Below are 23,013 nucleotides of genomic sequence, written 5' to 3' on the forward strand. Positions count from 1 at the left end.
CAGCAGATCCCTGCGGTGCCCTCCCGCGCGGCTCCTCCCGGGGGAGGAAGGTGAGTCTCCCCGGATCTTCTGCTTGTGGGGTCCCTGCTGGAGGAGCAGGGGCCTGACTGTGCCGCGGATCACAGTTTATGGCAACCCCGAGTTGAGGGCCTGCGCCTGGGCTCCGTCTCTGCAGCCGGCTTCCCCGCTCTGATCCCTGGGAGCTGTGCCACACTCAGGCACCCCCGGTCTTTCTGCGACCCCGAGGGTCCTGAGCCCACACTGTCCCGGAGGGTTCCACCCCCCGCTCAGCCACCAGAGTGACGTCCCTCGGCGGAGCAGACTTTTAAAAGTTCCGATTTTGTGCTCCGCGGCTCTATCACTTGCCAGAAGCGGCTGGAGGTCCCCTCTCCCGCCGTCTATCTTCCCGAATATCGCCTCGGATTCACTTCTCCGCACATCCTACCTTCCAGAAAGTGGTCGCTTTTCTGATGAGAGAGTTGTTGCTCTTCTTTTCTTCGATCTCCTGTTGAGTTTGTAGGTGTTCCGAATGGTTTGATCCCTATCCAGCTGAATTCCTGAGAGGAGACGAAATCCAGGTCTCCTACTCCTCCGCCATCTTGCTCCGCCCCCCCGCCCCTGTCCTCTTTTAAAGTTTCTATTACCAGCATTTCATGATCATGGGTCAGCAAGGATATTAAACCTTATATGTAATTATTTCAATGACTATTTTTTTCAATTTTCCCAAGGATTTTACATAACTAATACCATTCTAGATGGATAGGCAATAAGTTAATTCATTACATACAACATACATACATACATACATACATACATTAGTGCAATGTTTGGTTTTGTCATGGAACCCTCAGATGTGAAGGACAGGCTTTTGATCCTACTGTGTGTTAAATAATAGCCCAGAGGAGAACTGCAAGGTCTTTCTTGGGAGGAAATAGTAAGGTATGCCAAAAGTAATGCAAAACCATAGTATTTTGTATCAGCAAGAACAGGAATAAATTCAAATGGTAGTAAGCAAAAAGTTGCAATGTGATGTTAGATTGGTCCAAATTTATTGATTCATTCAATAAATGCATTCATTCTGGATTTTCAATGTAATTCATCAGCTCTAACAGGGAGATCTAACACTTTGTTTTAAGACTTCCTTGAAGCCAAGACTTCATAACCTACTTTCAATAAGATCCAGATGCTAGAATTCCCTTGCAATAATGTAGAGTGAGGAATAAAAAGCTTAAGGAAATTGCAATGGGGTAAATTTAATATGTGCAACCTGCTCACCCATCCTACAACCTGCAATGTTCTAGAGTAACATTGAATATTCAATTTATCATGGTATCCACTGTTGAAATAGCCTAGAAATTGCTGATTTTAATGGCTTAATCGTCAGAGACATGGTGGGTGCAATTATTCCCGTATAGCACAAGGACAGTGTAGCAATGACAATGTGTTGACCCACAGGGACCCACAGGTGACAAATTGATTATAGGGTCTCTAAGAATGTCATGTGTTAACAGCCTACTGTGGTACTCATCTATATAATCCCATTGGGTAGAAACCTGATTTGGGTTGGTACAGTGGGAATTTTTAGACTTCTGTACATTTTATATACTTAAATGAGTTCTTAGACTAGTGTCCCTTTAAGGGGGTAAAGTTGGGTCAGCTGGAGAAGAATCCTATAATTTGGACAAAAGGGTATACTGTAGACCTTTCTTTAAGCCTTTACCAGAGGAAGCTGTGGCCATTTTCCACAGTGACTATGCACTGTGGAGAAAATAATTGTGAGATCTTAATTTAGGGACTTTTAGATATTGCTACTATGTCCCACTGGTCAGAACGGAGGTTTATGGAGGACAGGTGCTAAATGAAAATCTAGCCTAAATTTTTCAGAGATTCCAAAATGCTGTCATACCAAATTTACAGTTGTGTTCCTAGTTCCTGAGTGTGTACTGTAATAGAGTAATAGACACCCTTAGCAACTTGCAGAATATGCACATTGGGTTCTTGACTCACTGAATGAGAGCCGCTATAATAGCAGATGTTAAGCAGAATTCCATGGAACTGTTCCTCCCTCAGTGCTCACACACACAAACACACACACACACACAGTGCCAAATAGTGAACTATAGCCATATTGCATCACTGGACAAATTGCAAAGATTAGTGCCATTATCAAATCTTGAAAGATGAATAAATGGTGAATCCTGTTGGATTCCTGTTTACCTGGTTGTTTGTCCTGCATAAAAGGACATGAATGAGGTAATGATACCAAAATTGACTGCTATTTCAGATGGACTAGAAGGGAAGCAACACAGCCTTTAGTACCTGCTTGCAACTCTTAAGGAGGCAGATGTGTCTTTCTCAATTGTAACATGTAAGAACAAAAAGAAACAGTTCACTTTAGCCTAGCAGAGAAATCTGTATAGCTTCATTGCTTTGCCTGCAGACTATGTCAACTCATTTTCTCATCATAATAATATGGATTTGATGGGTCTGACTCACCTTGATATCCCATAGAGCTTCACACAGGATCGATATGTTGATGTCCTCATGCTGAATGGATGTAGTGAGTAGGGCATATAAAGTATCCTAAATGGTTTATTAAAATATATGTATGTTGAGAATGGGAGAAAAACTCAATGATAATTGAGGTGCCTGCCATACTGTTTCTAGAGAATTCTAGAGAATTGGTGTTCTTTATCATGCCATGTTATCTCATAGAAGTTAAAGTCAAATGGCTGCACCTCACACTGCCCACCATAATAAACAAGACCTTTTTGATAGGCTTTTTGTATGTACTGAATTAACCTATCTACTAGGTACTTTTGTGGTTGGCAGTTTTAAGTAGAATTCAGTGCAAAGGGCTCTGTAACAGGCTTAGGCCCTATCACTTGGTTTTTTTGACTCTGAAGATCTGAGGCACTTTTATTTTTCCTTTCTCTTTCACTGAACTGTTATGGTTCTGGCCATTGCTGTGCCCCTTCAAGACTAACTCCTGTGGAGAAGTCTCTATAAGTAATAGCTAATTTTATGTGTTAACTTGGCTGGGACATGATGCCCAGATATTTGGTCAAACATCATTCTGGGTATTTCTGTGAGGTGTTTCTAGATGACATTTACATTTGAATCAGTGGACTTTAAGTGGATTACCCTACATAATGTGGGTGGACTTCATCAAATCAGTTCAAGTCCTGAATACAATAAAAAGCTGGCCCTCCCTTGTGCAAGAGGTAATTCTGTCAGCAGACTGACTTCAGACTTGATCTGTAACTCTCTTCTAAATCTCTAGCCTGCTAAACTAACCCATTAGACTTGGACTCACCAAGCTTCCACAATCACATGGACTAACGCCTTAAAATAAATCTATCATATAACTAATTAAAATGCATTGATTGATATACAATTTAATGAATAATTAAATTATCAATAAATAATTATTGATAAGTAATTATTAGATAAATTATATATTAATTGATTATATAATGGATATATCCTATTGGTTCTGTTTCTCTGGAGAGCCCTGTCTAATATAATTCTCGATTGCTTCCATTCTCATAGAGATTTAGTAACACTAGTTCCTTCCCTTATTTCTTAAGCCCAAGGAGCCATAACAGTTTCCTGCTCTGGGTAGTTTGGATGTCTCAGTATCCCTTGTTTGTTACCTTAACCTTGCCCATAAATATGTAAATAATTCCTTCATTAGAGTCTTTTTTGAAGTATCTAGGATGAATTCATGTATACATGGAGAGTCTGGCTGGCAAACACCTTATTTTACCATTACTTTTTTCTTTTTTTAAGTTTTTTTTTTTAAGATTTTATTTATTTATTCACAAGAGACAGAGACAGAGAGGCAGAGGCAGAGGGAGAAGCAGGCTCCCTGCAGAGCAGGGAGCCCGATGTAGGACTCAATCCCAGGACCCTGGGATCATGACCTGATCTGAAGGCAGACGCTTAACTGACTGAGCCATCCAGGCACCCCTTTTTTAAGTTTCAAAGTGTTATGCATTAGGTCCCTAACACAATGACGCTTTGGAAATTTCATGAATTTTTGATAAGTCATATCTTAAAATGAATCTCTCAATTTGCAGAGATATGAAAATTCCTTTGTGAACTAATTAAAATTCCTCTAGGTAACATGTGCCAACCAATATATTCACGTTCATAAAACTTACGCATTAAGAGTTGAATTAAGTTAATTTGTTAATTTTCCATTTGCAAATTGGACAATTGATCTGGCAGTTAAAGCACTTAAAATTTAAAATAAAATTTTAAAATACTTAAAATATTAAACTAAACATGCTTATGAAATAAAATATATGTATGTATTTTGTTATGAACCTTTATTCTCCTTATTGAATAATAATTTTATTTGGAAGAAAAGAAATAAATGATTTCAAATAGTGAATGCTACTTGAACCTGTAAGGTGAAAAGATACATAAAAATACACTGAAGACACATAACTTTTTTATCGCCATATGTTTTAAAATAATTACAAAAGCATAAAATACATCTGGGAACTTGCCTCAATTAGAAGTCTTGCTCCTCAGGGAAAAATGGTAATTTAGAAAGCAGGAGTTTCTTATAAACTGAAAAGATTCACATGATTTATTAATGTCCATTACTTCACAAGTAAAGAAAATAGATCTTTAGGATCTCTAATTGAATGAGGACAGATAGATTTCCAGCACAAAAACAATAATGTTTTTAAAGAATTATGACTATGATCAAGTTTTAGTGATAAAGTTGGATGATTAACTCACTACCTATAACACAACTGAGTATATTGAAGTCTGGAATGTTATCCTATCTCTGATAAATCTGTATGCCTTCCAGGTCATTCTTCAACTATCAAAAGCAAATAAGTAATTTTTCCCATTTGCTGCTTACTTAGTTACTTAGTTATGGCAAGAGGCTCTCCCATTGGAACTTGGCTTAGCTTTGTAACATCAAGTAAGGGTAGTCAATGTGGTAGTTTATCAGTTAGCATAGACACTAATCCAAGGATGCAAAATGTCCCTCTGATTTTTATTTTTACGTACCAGCCATATCTTTCCCTGTAGAGATAAAATAGTTCTAGGTAAAAAGGTTTCTAATGGCGGACGCCTGGGTGGCTCAGTTGGTTAAGCGACTGCCTTCGGCTCAAGTCATGATCCTGGAGTCCCAGGATCGAGTCCCGCATGGGGCTCCCTGCTCAGCGGGGAGTCTGCTTCTCCCTCTGACCCTCCCCCCTCTCATGTGCTCTCTCTCTCTCTCTCAAATAAATAAATAAAATCTTAAAAAAAAAAAAAGGTTTCTAGTGGCAATATTGACTATTCATGGCTCAAAAAGGAAGAAAAAAAAAAGAAAAAGACTTACAAACTCTTTGAGAACTCACGTGTCCATCTAGTTCCCCACATAGACAATCACAATGAAACTTTCAATGTGGATGATCCTGAAAATTTTTGCTGAAGTAAGAACTCCCCCTGATTCATTTATTCACAAACCCAGGCCTTCTCCCTTCTGTTTCCAACTATCTGTTTTCTCATCTTTGTTTCCACCATCTCTGTCTGAGCCCAACCACCGCCATTTCTGATTTGAACCATGTCTTTATTAGTTTTTTAAAGATTTTATTTATTTATTTGAGAAAGAGAGAGAGAGAAAGCATGAGTGGCAGGAGAAGCAGAAGAAGAGGGAGAGAGAGAGAGAGAGACAGACTCCCTACTGAGCAGAGAGCCTGGCAGGTGGGGCTCGATCTCAGGACCTGAGCCGAAGGCAGACGCTAAACCGACTAAGCCACCCAGGCGCCCCTGATCTGAACCATTTCACAGTCTTAAAACTGATATCTTCTGTCCAGTAAAGCTTCCATATTATCTATATTCTACTCTAGCAGAGTATCTTTTTTTTTTTTTTTTTAATGTGAATCGCTCATGCTTTACAAGCTCTTTAATTCCCTCCTCTTCCCCATATGAGTAAGAATAAAATCTTGGCAGACCCAAAGTGCCTTTCCCACTTTAACCTTTCCAGCACTTGTCAACCTCACTGTGCACCCTCAAGCACACTGCACTTGTTTCTCACTTTAGAGTCTTTACACAAATTGCTCCCTTAGTCTGGAGAATTCTAACTTATTTTTCAGTCTTAGCTAAAATGTCATTTCCTCCAGCAAGTTTCCCTGACCTTCATTCTAGGATAAAATGTCTTGATATATGCTCTTGTAGCATCTTGGAATTTCTAAGCTTCACGTTCTGGGTGCTTGTTTGATGGGTGTCTTCTTTCCTGAACTGCTCCATGAGGACCAGAGCCCTGTGTACTTTCTCTATGACTACATCCCTTGCTCTCAGCTCAATGCATGACATATTATAGGTATTAAATTTCTTTTTTAATCAACAAAAATTTCATTGATTCCTCTTAGAGCTGCCTCGCAGAACTCTGATAAAGTGAGTACTCAGCTTTTGATGGAAATTAACATAAGAAATAGTCTTTAGAAGAATATATTTTTGTAACTGTCAGAGGCTGATTTTGCATAAAATACCCAGGGAGGTTTTCCATGTTCTTTATATGAGATCCTTAAAATATTACGTTACTTATCATATTATTTAGGATATTTTCCCCTCTTTGCTAGTAAGCCTGTAATATGCTTATTGTTCAGAAATAATAGCTTTTTAGTCAAGATTTTCTAGCACAACTGTATTTCCTCTTTTTCCTTCCATCTATCCCTTTAATTATTACTCATTTGTTTAATGGGCCTTTTGAATCTTTTCTTTTGTGTCTTTTATTGTACTCAGCCTCGGATCCTTTTAGAATTAAGCGTACTATAAATAATAAATTAAGAACAGTTGAAAATCTATTTCAGGATTAAACAATTTCTCCAGCAATCATCTCTCATATTTTACAGTCTTCTTCGGGAGTGAGCCCTTAATCAAACAGTTGAAACACAAGAAATGAGGAATTCCTCAGATTTTCCAGTGTTACCACAATTTACAAAAGCATAGTGAATACAGGCATTTCTGCACACTCAATACAAGAATTCTGTAAAATAGGGCATTCTATAAAGCCACACACTAACAATTTCAAGGCTTAAAAAAAATAAGGTTAGAGTCTGTATAATCAGAGAAGGAACAGAAATAAACCTAAAAATATCAGTGATTTTCAAGTGATACGGTAAAGTTCTGATAAATAAAAGAATGCGATGATTAATATATGATTGAACTTCAGGAATAAAAGGAAAGTCAGTTGATAGAAGAGGGGGTAAGGAAGGGTTGAAGATGCTCATTATGAAGAAAAAATGAAATATACAGAGATCAGGGAGAACTTTCCAAGACATTTGTCCAAGACAAATCACCGGGCTGCACTGAGACAAAGGGAAAAAAAAATCAGAGTGACATGGCATCATGGAGCAGATGTCCCCATGCTGCTTGCTGAGTTAAGCCCTGTTAGGATACATGGTGCTGCTCTGCTGTACTTGTAACAAAGTAACAACCATGCGCCACAAAATGTTACAGGTACAGGCTGGGGACCACTGTGTATTATGTTCAATGTAAGTTCAATGTTAAACAGGCATCATTTCCCTATTTACCAAACTCTTGTTTTCATGAGAATTTTAAGCTCCGATTTTCATTACCAAACCATGTTTTGAAACGGACAGTACACACTATATTTGATCTTCGCTGTAGAGGAACTAATGAATATGAAAGTAGCTTGAAGCAGTGCCTCTCAAACTATAAAATTCACACAAATCGCCTGGAGATCCTGTTAAAAAGCAAATTCAGATTCAAATTCAGTTTGTCTGGGAAGGACCTTGGAATATGCATCTAGATGATGCATATGTTATTAGTCCACAGAACATACTTTAAGTCTAGCAAGGGTCTAGAGCCACACCGTCCAATGGAAATGTCAGCCAAATGTGTCATTTTATATTTCTTAGTAGCCACGTTAAAAATAAAGACAAGTAGGTGAACCTAATTTAAGTAATACACTTTATTTAACCTAACATATCCCAAATAGTATTGCTTCAACACAGAATCAATATAAAAAATTTAATGAGCTATTTGCAATTCTTTTTAAATACATCCCTATTTGAACCTTACCTTCTCATCAGAAATATCTGACATTTTCAGATTTCATAAAATTTATGTTAGAAAAAACTTGGTCCAAAGATACTTAAAACTGTCCTAACAACTGACTCAAGTATCAGTTTTTAAACTTAAAAATAAAATAAAATAAAAATTTGGTACCTAAATTGCCACATTTCAAATGCTCAGCTACCCTATGTAGTGAGCACCTACCATATGCAGCAGCCCAGGAACATAGGATATTGTAACAAAACAGTTGATGGCAAGTTTGAGAAAACAGCATCCAATTTCTCTTTCTGTAAATATTGTTTGATATTTTGTGCTAGACATTTTGCTAAGTGCTTTAGCTAGATAAACTTAAGAGGAGGGAGGGACTTAATTTTAAGGATATAAAATTGCCTTATAAAATCCAAGAGCGGGAATTCAGCTGGGTCTCAGTGGTTGGAACTTGGAAATATTAAATCAATAGGAAATACATGTTCATTTGCTCTGTATCTACTTGGGGGAAAAAAAATATTCTCACTCCCTATAAGACAGCATCTGTCTCCTCTCTTTATCCACATCATGTGTGAAGGATTCTTATCCCCAAACTCCTTAGGGTACATACTGTATAGTTATTTAACTGTTGTCCTTCAGCACTGAGGCCACTCTCCTTCCTCTTCTCCGTGTTGCTAGAGCTGGGGCTTGCAAATTACGCTCCTCAGACTTTCTTGCTAGGTGGCACTAGGTTTCTGTTCAGAATCTGGAGTGAGAGTGAAAGGCAGGAGGATGGGAGAAGGGATTTTTTTAATTTCCATACCTTGTCAGTCTTACTTTGGTAACGGAGGGCGATATCGCTCATCTATGTCTGGAAAACTTTAGCACCCTTATCACCAGATGCTAGTAACAGATAGATGATGAGCCCTTACTCTTCTGAGAAGTAGGCATGTGGTGTCTTCCTCAGACATATAAGGTTCTTCCAGCTCCCAGATTTTGATAGTACCATCTCTTCACTTTTGTCTTCCTGGTGGCAGTTCCTTCCTAGTTATCAACACAGGAACTAGGTCAGCTCAGCAGACAGCATCTGCTTGGTGCAGTTGATAACACCCAGGGTTACCTCGGAGTTTCGTTGTTTGCTCTTTCAGTCTTCTAATATCTGATAGACCAATCTGCTCTATTAAAACCCCTCTTTTCAAAAAACATTGGATAGTTTCTGTTTTCCAGACTTACCCTGACAGGTATGTTTCATATAGAGAATAGCTCGCTGCAATCCCTCAATTACTATTCCAAATGATAGGAGAGAGAATTCTACTAGTGTATATTATGCCAGGTGTCCATTCTTGATCTATCCAAATACAGCAAAGATAATGATTTCATGTATTTCAAAACAATAGCTCATGAAATTCACCTGTATGATGTTGTGGTTTGACAGAATTTGTTCCCATAGAAGACAAAAAATGGGCTGTACGGAAACTTCACAATATTTCTGCCTAAGGGATAATTAAAAATGCAAAACTCCATATACATAGCTATATTGATTTGATAGCCTTGATTCACTTGGCCATCCTTCCAGTTAATTAAACAAATTTCATAAGTCTTACCTACTGAAGTACTGTGCTTTAGAAATTATTCCATTTCCCCTGCATCATTGTCAATTAAAAAATAATCTCCACAGGATGTTTGCTGAGAGCATAAAGTCATGATACACTTTTCTGAGTGAATAAGATATTATTTAGATCACTTCCCCCTTTAGCTAATTATTCCTTTTCTTTTTGTCTTTACATGAATATTCCTCAAGAGTTCCCTCTATGAGTTATTTCTAACTCCTTTCTTTACATTTGTCATAGAACTCACTATTTTTAGGAATTCACCCCAATATCTATATAGAAATTGGTTGTGTCGAAGTCAACAATGACCCCTCTACTGTTAATCCCATGGCCCAGTTTCATTGGACCTGTCAGCAACATGTGTATACTTGATTACATCTTTCTATTGATTTACTCTCTTCACTTGGCTTAGAGGCCACCACATTCTCCTGCTTTTCCATTTCCTTTATGTATACTCATTGTCTCCCTGACATCTAGATGCTGGAGTGCCCCAGAATTTAGTTCTCCCTTCACCACCTCTGCCACCTTATCAGTTCTCTTAGCTTTAGACAGGCTAACAAGTCACAAATCTATATATCTTTTGCTCTAAACTCTTCCCTGAATTCCACACTCATATGTGTCCCCAATCACTGAAATCTCTACTTGAATATCTAACAGGAATCTCAAACTTAAAATGTTACCAAAACAAAACAAAACAAAACAAAACTTGCAAATAAATTCAAATAAACTTATTGTCCAAGCTAAGAACATTGTCCAACTCAATACCAAACCTGTCCTTCCTCCTCATTGCCTTCTCCATTTTAATACATGACAGCTAATATTCCTAATCACTTAGCCTAGAACCCTCCACTCACTCAACTTTTGCTTTTCATCTTTCATACTTCAATCTAAGCTAAGCAAATTCTGTTGGCTCTACCATTAAAATATCTGCAGTAACTGACCACTTCTTTCCACAACTTATAGCTTTACTGCCCTAATTCAAGCTAAAATGACTTACCTAAAATAGATTATTTCAGTAGTTTCCTAACTGGTGTCTTTGCTTTGTTCTCTGATCCTCACAGACCTTGTTTTAACACAGCAAACATAGTGATTCTTTATTTTTTTAACGTGCACTTAATACTCCTTACCACGTGCTTTATAAATACTAAATCATTTAATACTTATGATACTTCTATGGGGTAGATACAACTATCACCCCAGTTTATCCATGAGAGTGATGAACCACAGTAAGGCAAAGCAAATTGACAATGACCCCATAGTTGAATAACGTCAAAAGTAAGGACCTAGGCTATCTGGTACCAGAATCCATTCTCCCTAACTGCTATGTTGTACTATAACTCTTACTTCAGTAAAAATCTCATCATGTTACTCATCTCCCTAAAACATTCAAATGAATTCCCATTTTGCTCAGATCAAAAGCTAAAGCTTTGAACATTGTTTAAAAGACCCTGCATAGGCTAGCCTCTGGTGATCTCTTACCTTCTTTCCATGCTCTTTTCCTTGCTTTCAATTGCAGCTACATTGGCCCCCTTAGGGACTTTGGAACACATAAAACACATCCATGTTTTGGGCCTTCAGACTTGCTACTTCCTCTGCCTGGAACGCTCTTTCCCAAATGTCCACACAGCCTGTTCACTCACTTCTATTAGATCTATATTTGAGTATTGCTTTCTCAGTGAGACTTTACTTACCAATCTATCTAAAATCCCCCATCCTCAACTCTGTCCTGCTTCACTTCTTTATTTTCCTTTTGGGAGCTTTTCCAATACATACACATTTTACTTATTTATCTTATTTTTGTCTTGTCTCTCCTGTCAGAGTGCAAGTTTCATGAAGGAGGAGATTTTGCTGGGTTTTGTTAATTGCTCTATCCCCAGTGACTGACAAATAACTGCTCAATTTGCTGAATAAATAAACTTTAAAAAAATGGGATTTATTTAACTGAAGACTCATCTGAAAGTATCAAATCCAGTTTTGTATATTGGTATGATTTCTATCAATATATCTTATATTGATATATGTTGATTTTGAATTAATTTATTGAAGAGAGGGCCTGGTAAGCATAAAAGATTTGCAAATTTGGACACAAAATACTATTAAGACAGTAGGGATGTAGGGAGAAAATATATGGAAGTGGAAGGATTATAAGAGGCAGAGGCCAATAAGCACATGGGCTAATCTGGATCTCACACAAAATTGATTCAAATTCTCAAAGCAGTACCAGGTACATGAATAAAGCAGTTATTACTATTCTATTTTATTATTTCCCTTAAATAATGAAATTCTGATAGGGATACTGTGTGTCCCCAACAAATATTTCAAAGCCAGAACATCAGACTTTGATGATTCGAATCTGATAATAGCACTCTATCATGTAGGTGATAAATCTATCTATATATTTAATTTGAGAACAAACAGGCAAACAAAGAAAAGTAAGAAAATGGGGAGAGAGGAGCACCTGGGTGGCTCAGTTGGTTAAGCCTCTGCCTTCAGCTCAGGTCATGATCTCAGGGTTCTGGGACTGAGTCCCACATCGGGCTCTCTGCTCAGTGGGGAGTCTGCTTCTCTCTCTCCCTCTCCCTCTGTGCTCTCTCTATCTCACTCTCTCTCTCTCTCAAATAAATAAAAACTTTTAAAAATTAAATTATAAAAAAATGGGGAAAGAGTGAGAGGAAGGGAAGAGAATCTTATTTCCATAGTCATGGACTCTAGGGAAGAGACATTTTGGGGATTCAAGGGAATTTATGGAGTAAACACAGTAACAAGTAAAAAACAAACAAACAAAACAAAACAGGTAAACACAAATCTTTATTATAATGATTAACTCAGGGGTTTTTAGGTGAAAAATTGCAGTGGAAATTGATCATGTTTACAATCTTCTATTTTCTTTTTCTGGTACGAGAAAGCACTTATAGTCATCATTTTATGCAGGGATTAAGTGGGACAAAGAACAACTTGAACCACTTGGCTAAGAGGAGTGTTCCTGAGATTAGCTCCCAGACTTGTACTGGGTTCCCTGAAGCAAGTTTTTTCATGGTTCTGCGTGTTCCCTTCCATGTGGGAAAATGAATTTTAACTCATTTAGTGTTTACCACAATCTCAGAATATATATTTTGTTTTGTTTAAGCTAAAAAAATAAACACATTTAGAAAAACAATATTAAAACCATAATATGCAGGAGTAATTATGACAGAGTACCATTTTATTCCATTAACATATGGTAGCAGGTAATTAGTTAATAAGTGCATTTTCTAAATTTTGGCTAGTATCCACGTGTGGATGAAAATAAATCAGACATCATAACATTAAAAAAAATGTCACTTTGCCCCTCTGTCATTTCCTATTTAATAAGCCAATATAATTAAACTAGCATGGATAAGTGAACTTGCTCAATGTTTTTGGAGGTTTATAGCAACAATTTAAAGGCCGGAATAACAGCACATTTGTCGTTTGCCTTAAAGCTAACAGATGTGCAATCACGCCAGAGTGGTATATTTTTACTTTAAATAGTAGTAAACTTAATTCTTTCTCTTCCTTAAAGTATAAAACAAAATAAAGTCCCTTACCAAGTTTTCTAGCAGTTTCAAGAGTAATGCGCTCTAGCTCCCATCAGTGTGTGTTTGCTGTGACTGGTGAGGAACGCAGAATAAAACAAAGGTGTGTATAGAGCTAGACAGATGTACATTCGACATTTCTGAAAGCAAACAGGATTTGTTGGGCACACAGTCTCCGTTTTCCCCAGGGATCTGAAAACAGCAGAGGAATTTAATTTTGTAGGCCCCATATAAAAGTTTCTAAAATGTATTTTATATAATATATATCAGACAGTCATTGATTCACTGGAATAATAAAAAGGGATTCACAACTGAATTACCTATGATGCAGTTGTCCACTTCCAGGCAGACTCCTATGGCATCAAAGAATGTAAAAATACAACAATCTTCTATAACAATCTTCTATAAACTGAGGACATTCTTCATTCCGTTGGATGACATCTCTGACAGTTGTTGGTGCTACAAGATCTATGAAAGTATTGTCCACGAGTTCAAAAGCATAAAAAAATCATACAGCAAAGAAGCTGTAAGAGAAAAATGCAATTCCTAATACTGTGTAAAATAAAAAAGCCATTTTCTTCTGAAACGTGTCTTATTAATTAATTTTTTTAGTGAAAAATATGTAGGTCCAAATGTAATACAAACCTTTGGCATACCTGCAGAGTCATGATTTGAAAGTGACACTTGTTTAATTGTTAAAGAAAATAAATAGTATTTGGGTGGAAATTTTTGGAATATTTCTTAATTACCATTATTATCTGATATTAGTAATAAATTCTATTTTTCCAGACACAGCTATTTTTCTAGAAATCTGAAGCAAAACACTTCCAAAATTTTGAGAGTTGACAGATAAAGATCGAGGACCAGATGAGACCATATTCAAACTTTAAAATTCAGCTTTTAATACAGTACAATAAATAAGACTTAAAGAAGAGTCTCATATCTATCACAGAGTTGGAAAACACTTGATCTCAGGTTCAATACTACTGAAGTTGGTTTATAAGAATGTAGGTTTTGCTTTAATAGTTGGTAGCACTTTTGTGGGCATACAGAATTTTCTTCCCATTTCCTGTCTCCACTGATGAAAGGGTGGGAACAGGGAGAGGGAGAGACAGATTTTTAGTATAAATAACTCTCAGACTTGCTCTGAATAGTGGTCACAACTGGAAAGATGCATTTTTTTTAATAGATGAAGAGATGTAAAATTTTAAACTTATTTCTATAATGCACAGCAAGCACCTGCATTTCTTGCTAGATGATTTTATTTTTGGTATCTGATTGTGGGCATAATGAAGGTTTCATTATGTTTCAACATAGTAATTACCCTTACATATGTGATGTGGAGGAGCAATATCCACTCTGAAATTTTGCAATTGGCAATTAAACACCTTTTTTGGGGGAGGTAAAGTTTGTGATAAGAGCTAAGTGTCTCAGTTAACAAACACCTAAGGATTTTAAATAAGATATCATTGGGCACCTGGGTGGCTCAGTTGGTTAAGCGACTGCCTTCGGCTCAGGTCATGATCCTGGAGTCCCAGGATCAAGTCCCACATCAGGCTCCCTGCTCGGCAGGGAGTCTGCTTCTCCCTCTGACCCTCGCCCCTTTCATGATCTCTCTCTCTCTCATTCTCTCTCTCAAATAAATAAATAAAATCTTTAAAAAAATAAATAAATAAGATATCATGGATGTATATTTCAGAGAATAGTTTTGATTCATAAGCAGGAAAATAAACTCAAAAAAGTAAAAAAAAAATTAAGAAGGCAAACTTTAAAAGCTTTAGGAAGAGACAATATTGTCCTAATTTTTTTATCTACTGCAGTACATAAATCATTTCTGTAAGCAAAAGAAAAACTTTTTCAGAATCAAACATATTACAGAATAATACTTTACATCTTTATGTAGTACATACTATACATATATATATTCCTTAAAACAATAAAAAAATGAGCAAACAAAACACAGCCCTTCTATTGTTATGTATCTGTATCAAGCATGATTCCCAAATGTGTACACCATTTGGTTAATGGAATTGTGTATTATGTGTGTGTGTTTTCTCTATAGAGCAAAAAAGAAATCACATATCTTGAGACAAATAAAAATTTAAATATTTAGATATTTAAACTTATGGGACACAGCAAAAGCAGTTCTAAGATGGAATCTCTAATAATGACAACAGGCCAAGAGAACTGTACTTTCTTTTTAAAAAAGTAAATCCAGGGGCACCTGGGTGGCTCAGTAGGTTGAATGTCCAACTCTTGGTTTCAGCCCAGGTCATGATCTCAGGGTTGTGAGATGGAGACTCGCATCAGCATGGGATCTGCTGGAGATTCTGTCCCGTCCCCTCTCCTTCTGCTCCTCCCCGGCACTCTCTCTCTCCCTCTGTCACTCTCTTTCTCAAAGAAAAATAAATGAATAAATAAAATCTAAAAAAAAAAAAAAAAGTAAAACCACTTACCTCACAGACACAAAACACATATACACAGAGGTCCATATATCCTTATGCTTCCCTGTCTTTGGTATTTATCTCTTCTCAAGAAGGATAGAAATATCTACAGAAAATTTGTATTGGTACACCAAAAGAGTAAAGATTTATAAACCTAAATGTTTATAAACCTAAAGTTGAGAATAATGTGGCTTCTCCTAGGAAAGTTACTCGATTTACAAAATTTTGAGTGTTACTTCATTTAGTACAAAAGGTTTTATTGGTAATTTTGGTCATGGACTGGAAAGAAATTCCTCTAAATGTACACAGTTTTAAGTAAACAGATTATATCTTTAAAATACATAATTTTGAAAATATCCCAGAATTAAAATATTACTTAGAAGACATACTGTGATAATATGATTATACTCAGACAGTGGTTATCTTTCCTTTTTAATAATATGATCCCAGGGGTTCCTGAGTGGCTCAGTCAGTTAAGCATCTGCCTTCAATCTAGGTCATGACCCCAGGATCCTGGGATCGAGCCCAGGGTCAGGCTTCCTGCTCTGCGGGAAGCTTGCTTCTCCCTCTCCCTCTGCAGGCTGCTCCCCCCTGTTTGTGCTCTCTCTCTCTCTGTCAAATAAATGAATAAAATCTTTAAAAAAAATACTATTATCCTAACTCAGAGTGTCCAAAGAGCTCTGTATTATTAAAAGAAGATTTACTTAACTACTATGGATTTCATTTCAAGGTTAGCATTTCATAATTAAGAGTTCAACAAATTTGCTGACCTGAGCATATTTTTTTTTCAGATCATTTGGTTCATTTTGCCCATCAAGTGAAATTATAAATTGTATGACTCTAGAAATTAATTTCAAGAAGGGAACAAGAAAATCCACAAATATGCAGATTTTAAAATAAATGTCCCTGTACAACCAAGGGGTCAAACAAGTCAAAAAAGAAATCACATATCTTGAGACAAATAAAAAATTAAATATTGAAATATTTAAACTTATGCGACACTGCAAAAGCAGTTCCCAGATGGAAGTTTATAATAATAAAAGCCTACGTTAAGAAAAAAAAAATCTCAAAAACAACCATATTTGGTACTGCAAGGCACCAGAAAATTAAGAACAAATTAAGCCTAAAGTTAGTAGAAGAAAGGAACTATTAAAGATCAGATCAAATAGGGGCACCTGGGTGGCTCAGTCGGTTAAGTGACTGCCTTCGGCTTAGGTCATGATCCCAGGGTCCTGGGATTGAGTCTTGCATTGGGCTCCCTGCTCAGTGGGAAGCCTTCTTTTCCCTCTCCCTCTGCCTCTCCCCACTGCTCATACTTTTTCTCTTTCTCTCTCTCTCAAATAAATAAAAATCTTAAAAAAAAAATCAGAGCAAATAAATGGAAAAGAGACTAAAAAGACAACAGAAAAGATCAATGAAACTAAGAGCTGTTTTTTTAAAGATAAATAAAATAGACAAATTCTTAGTTTGACTCAATAAGAACAAATAAGAGGACTCAAATAAATAAAATTACAAATGAAGAAGGAGTCATTGCAATAGATTTCACAGAAATACAAAGAATCATGAGACCACTAAGAACAATTATATGCCAATAAATTAGAAAACCTGGTAGAAAGGGATACATTCATAGAAATATACAATCTGCCAAGACTGAATCATGAAGAAATAGAAAATTTGAACAGATCCATCACTAGTAAGGAGAATATATCAGTAGTCAAAATTCTCTCAACAAACAAAAGTCAAGGATCAGATGGCTTTGCTGGTGAACTCTACCAAACATTTAAAGAAGAACTATGACAATCATTTTTGGAGTTTTCCAAAAAATAAGAGGAGAAAATATCTTCAAACTAATTTTATGAAGGCCAGTATTACCATAATAACAAAGCCAGCCAAAGGTAATACAAAAAAATTACAAGCCAATGTCCCTGATGAACATAAATGCAAATATTATCAACAATATATTAGCAAAGCATATTCAATAATACATTAAGAGAATTATACACCAAAAAATTAAATAAAAATTAAATAATAAAATAAAGGGATCATACACATGATCAAATAAGATGTATTCCAGGGATGCAAGGATGGTTTAGTATCCACAAGTCAACCAATATGGTAGATTACATTAATAAAATTAAGGATAAAAATCATATGGTTACCTCAATAGATGTGGTGGATAAAAAAATTTAACAAAATTCAACATTCTTTCATAATAAAAACTCAACAAACTGGTTATAGAGGAAAAGTGCCTCAATGTAATACAGATCATACATGGCAAGCCCACAACTCACATTATACTCAATGATAAAATGCTGACACCTTTACCTCTAAGATTAGGAACAAGACAGGGAGGTCCACTCTTACCACTTTTATTCAACATAGTAGTGGAGGTTCTGGCCTGAGCAATTAGGCAAGAAAAAGAAATAAAAGGTAGCCAAATTGGAAAAGAAAAAAATAAAACTATCTCCCATTTGCAGATGCCATATTATTATATATGGAAAGTCGTAAGGCCACCTGGGTGGCTCATTTGGTTAAATACTGACTCTTATCTCAGCTCAGGTCTTGATCTCAGGGTTATGAATTCAAGGCCATGTCGGGCTCCACATTAAAAAAAAAAAAAAATAAGGGGCACCTGGGCGGCTCAATCAGTTAAGCATCCAACTCTTGATTTTGGCTCAGGTCATGATCTCAGTGTAGTGAGATCAAGCCTTGAGTTGGTGTCTGTATTCAGCGGGGAGTCTGCTTGAGATTCTCTCTCTCTCCCTGTCCTTCTGTCCCTCCCCCATCTCTAAAATAAATAAATAAATCTTTTAAAAAAAAAGATAAAATAAAATAATTTAAAAAGAAAAGAAACCACCCCTCCATAAAAGAAAAGAAAACCCTAAGTATTCCACCAGAAAACTCTCAGAACTAATAACCTCAGTAAAGATGCAGGATACAAAATCAATATGCAAAAAATAAGTCATGTTTCTATACACCAATTAACCATCAAAAAGGGAAATTAATAAAACTATTCCATTTACAATAGCATCAAAAAAAATAAAATACTTAGGAATAAATTTAACCAAGGAGATGAAAGATCTGTACACTGAAAATTGTAAGACACTGATGACAGAAATTGAAGAAGAAACAAATAAATTACAAGATATCCCGTGTTCATGGATGGAAAGAATTAATATTGTTAAAATGTCCATAATATCCAAAGCCATCTACAGGTGCACTGCAATCCCTACCAAAATTCCAATAGTATTTTTCATAGAAATAGAACAAACAATCCTAAAATTTATATGGAACCACAAAACAACAACAACAACAACAACAAACCAAATAACCAAAGCGATCTTGAGAAGGAAAAACAAAGATGGAGGTATCACTCTTCCTGATTTAAAACTATATTACAAAGGTATAGTAATTAGAATAATATGGTATTGCCATAAAAATAGACATTTAGATCAGTTGGAATAGATGTGAGAGTCCAGAAATAAAGCCACTCATGTATGGTCATTTTATTTATGGTAAAGAAGCCAAGAATACACAAGAGGAAAAGGACAAATTCTTCAATAAATGCTGTTGTGAAAACTGGACATCTCCATGCAAAAGAGTGAAACCGGGCCCCTACCTTATACCACTCACAAAAGTCAACTCAAGATGGGTTAAAGACTTGAGTGTAAGATCTGAAACCATAAAATTCCTAGAAGAATATAAAGTAGGTGAGCTCCTTGACATCAGTTCTACTAATGAGTTTTTGGATTTGACACCAAAATTAAAGGCAACAAAAGCAAATCAAATGAGTGGGACTACATCAAACTATAATGTTTCTGCTAAAGGAAGGAAAGAATCAAAAAATGAAAAAAAAACAAAAAACTATGGAATGGGAAAGCAAATATTTGTAAACCTATCCAGTAAGAAGTTAATATCCAAATGTACAAAGAACTCTCATACAACTCAGTAGAAAAACAAAGAGATGAAAAAGAAAAAGGGGCAAACATGTGAGCAGATAATTTCCAAGGAAGACATACAGATGGCCAATAAGTACAAGAAAAAGTGTTCAACATTACAAATCATCAGGGAAATGCAAATCAAAACCACAATGAGATCATCTCACCCCTGTTAAGGTGGCTATTATCTAGAAAACAGGAGGTAATAAATTCTGGCAAGGATTTAGAAAAAAGGGAACACATGTACACTGCTTTTGGAAATGTAAACTTTTACAGCCACTATGAAAAACAGTATGAAGTTTCCTTAAGAAAATTAAAAATAGAACTACCACATGATCCAGAAATTCCACTTCTGGGTATGTACCCAGAGGAAATGAAATCATTATTTTGAAGACATATCTGTATTCCCATATTCATGGCATCATTATTCACCATAGCCAAGTATGGAAAAACCTGTCTGTCAGTGGATTAATTAATAAAGAAAATGTAAGATTTTATGTATATGTACATTTGTGACCACATGGATGAAACTGAATAGCATTATGCTAAGTGAAATAAGCCAGACAGAGATAGAAAAATACAGACAAATATTATATGGTATCACTTATATGAGGAATAGTTAAAAAGAAAAAGAATTGAACTAGAAACAGAGTAGAAAAGTGGTTGCCAAGGGATGGAGGTGGGGAAAATAGGGGGGAGTTGGTAAAAGGGTACAAAGTTTCAGTTACAAGATGAATAAGGTCTTAGGAGCTAAGGTATAACATTATGACTACAGTTGATAACACTGTATTGTACAATAAAATTCCTAAGACAATGGAAGTTAAATGTTCTCACCAAAGGAAAAAAAAAAAGTAAATAGGTAAATATGCGACGTGACAGATGTGTTAATTAACTTGGTGGGGGAATCCTTCCACAATGTGTATGTATAGCAAATTATCATGTTGTATATTTTAAATATCTTACAATTTTATTTGTTAGTTGTACCTCAAAATTAAAAAAAAAAATACTATTCAGGAGAAGGCCATTGTTCTATAATTGCTACTCATTGTTTTGTCTGTTAAAAAAGAGCTGTATACCTTTGTCAGGAAAGTGACTGTTAAACAGTTATTTTCTATATTCGTTTGAGTGAAGCATAAGACCTTAGATTTTTGTCCAAAAATGAAGTTATTATATCAAACAATCACCTTTGTTTACATGAGATCTCATATTTCCCTTTGGTTACAGATAAACATTCTTAATTTTTGTTAAGACCTAACAAACCTATTTTCCTTTTCAGAGATGGGGCGGTAGTTCCTTTCTTGTTTAGAGCAGGTTTCAAATAAAATACATTCCAAAATGGAAGAGCCCTAGACAAGAAGTTGATGTCATAGTGAACACTTGAATATTTTATCACGGTAGCTGCATTTAACTGCATCCTATAACCACTGTTAAAATAAATAAGCATATTTTTATTTTCTATATTCCTTTTTTCTTTCCTTCTCTAACTATCCCCTTTGTATTTTTATTATAATTCCTTTAAATTTTTTTTTTCTTTACTTCCTTCTCTTTCCACTCTACCTTTCTTCAGATGATGGCTATTCTTGCTCAAAGACTGCATTACCACTTCACTTCACTTGGATGCATTGGAACTCAAATTTGAGGAACAGCTTATTTTCTTATCCAGATGTCTTAGGGAAAGCTAAACATGTCCTAGTCTCTCATAAACAGGTGGTTTTTCAAAAGGAGGGTAGTCAGTGACTGATTTGATTTTTGTTCTCCCAACATTTGTATTTTATTTGGGACTGTTGTACCTATTAGCATTGTTTGGGTGCATACCACCCACCTACACTGAGTTTATTTTCTAGCTTAATTCAAGAACTCTGGAATATGCTCACAGAAGATTTTTTTTTAAGATTTTATTTATTTATTTGAGACAGAGAGAATGAGAGAGAGAGAGCACATGAGGGGGGGAGGGTCAGAGGGAGAAGCAGGCTCCCCGCCGAGCAGGGAGCCCGATGCGGGACTCGATCCAGGGACTCCAGGATCATGACCTGAGCTGAAGGCAGCCGCTTAACCAACTGAGCCACCCAGGCGCCCATCACAGAAGATTTTGAAGAAAAAAAGAAATCCTGATTTTGCTTCATGGGGTTGTGAGTGCCATGTTGGACCCACCTTTCACAGTAGGGAAATCCTGAACAATGCTAATATTATTTTGAGATTTTTATTATTCTTCTATATATCAGATACCTTAATTAATAAAATAAATGATACAACCCAGAATGATTATGTGAAGATGGGGTTAAAATTTATGTAACCCTAATCATAATCCTTGGAACCAAAGGGTGAGATGAACTGAGAACTACCTCACGTTGTTTATCAGTTTTTCTGTATGTAGGACTGAATAATCTTTTCTGGAATGGGAATATAACAAATTACTAACAGATGGTGAAGCAGTATATTTGGAAATTAAATGACCCTGACCACAAGATAAATATATACATTGGCCAAATTACTACTAACTGAATCAGTCAGTGTTTAGTTAGTAAAACAACAGGCATTCGAGGTCTTTCAAATGAGATCTCTATTCAAGAGATCAAGAAAGTACATGATTCTCAGGAAAGTACTGCCTATGATCTCAACTGTCTACAGAACTGAAGTGAGAGGATGATCACAGAATGATGCAAATTTATGCCTGCCATTGGTTCATGTCATTGCCACTGCTGAAAGAGAATAATGGTGTCACCTTCCCTTCCGTTGTCTACATGTAAATATCTTACAATTTTATTTGTCAATTCTTCCTCAATAAAGCTGAAAAAAGGATATTTTGAAACCATCTTTGTGGTGATTAGGAACATATTTGCAGGACATGGGTGGTAATAAAATTATTTTCTAACAAGAATCAGCAGAAATTGCTTCCTTTAAAAACAGAGTCAAGAAATCCACTCTTAAACAGCTTAGGGTCATTGCATATAGGATTTTGGCTGCTAAGAAGTATCTTTGCTGTTTTTATTAAAATATGGTATAAAGAGTAGACAAATATAAGCCATTCCTTCAAGCCATTATTTTATATAAAAATGTGTTGTCTACTTAGAGTTCACTCATAAATCTGTGAGAGTTAACATGTATAAATAATGCAAAATTCGTAAATTGCCTTACTTCCTGAATATTTTTACTCAAGAAACTGTTGTCTACCTGAAATAGTTATTTTGTTTAAATCACAAGGTGAAATTGGGGCTTATCCACTCATGAGTTTTTTTGAATGAATTCTGTTATCTTCTAAAAAATTATATTGATAAATAAAAGTGAACATTCAAAGGTTATAACAAATATAATCTGAGACTATATGCCCCTCAAAAATTAAATTTATATAGTGATCTATATGATTATATATTTGTATAGCTATGTTATTTTACCATTTTGCCTATATGACATTTATAAAAATTATACAAATATCAAGAGGCAATTGAAA

The sequence above is a fragment of the Mirounga angustirostris genome, unplaced genomic scaffold (genome assembly GCF_029215605.1).
Source record: "Mirounga angustirostris isolate CCGP_5_RB_7025 unplaced genomic scaffold, mMirAng1.0.hap1 SCAF_2, whole genome shotgun sequence".
Classification (NCBI taxonomy): domain Eukaryota; kingdom Metazoa; phylum Chordata; class Mammalia; order Carnivora; family Phocidae; genus Mirounga; species Mirounga angustirostris.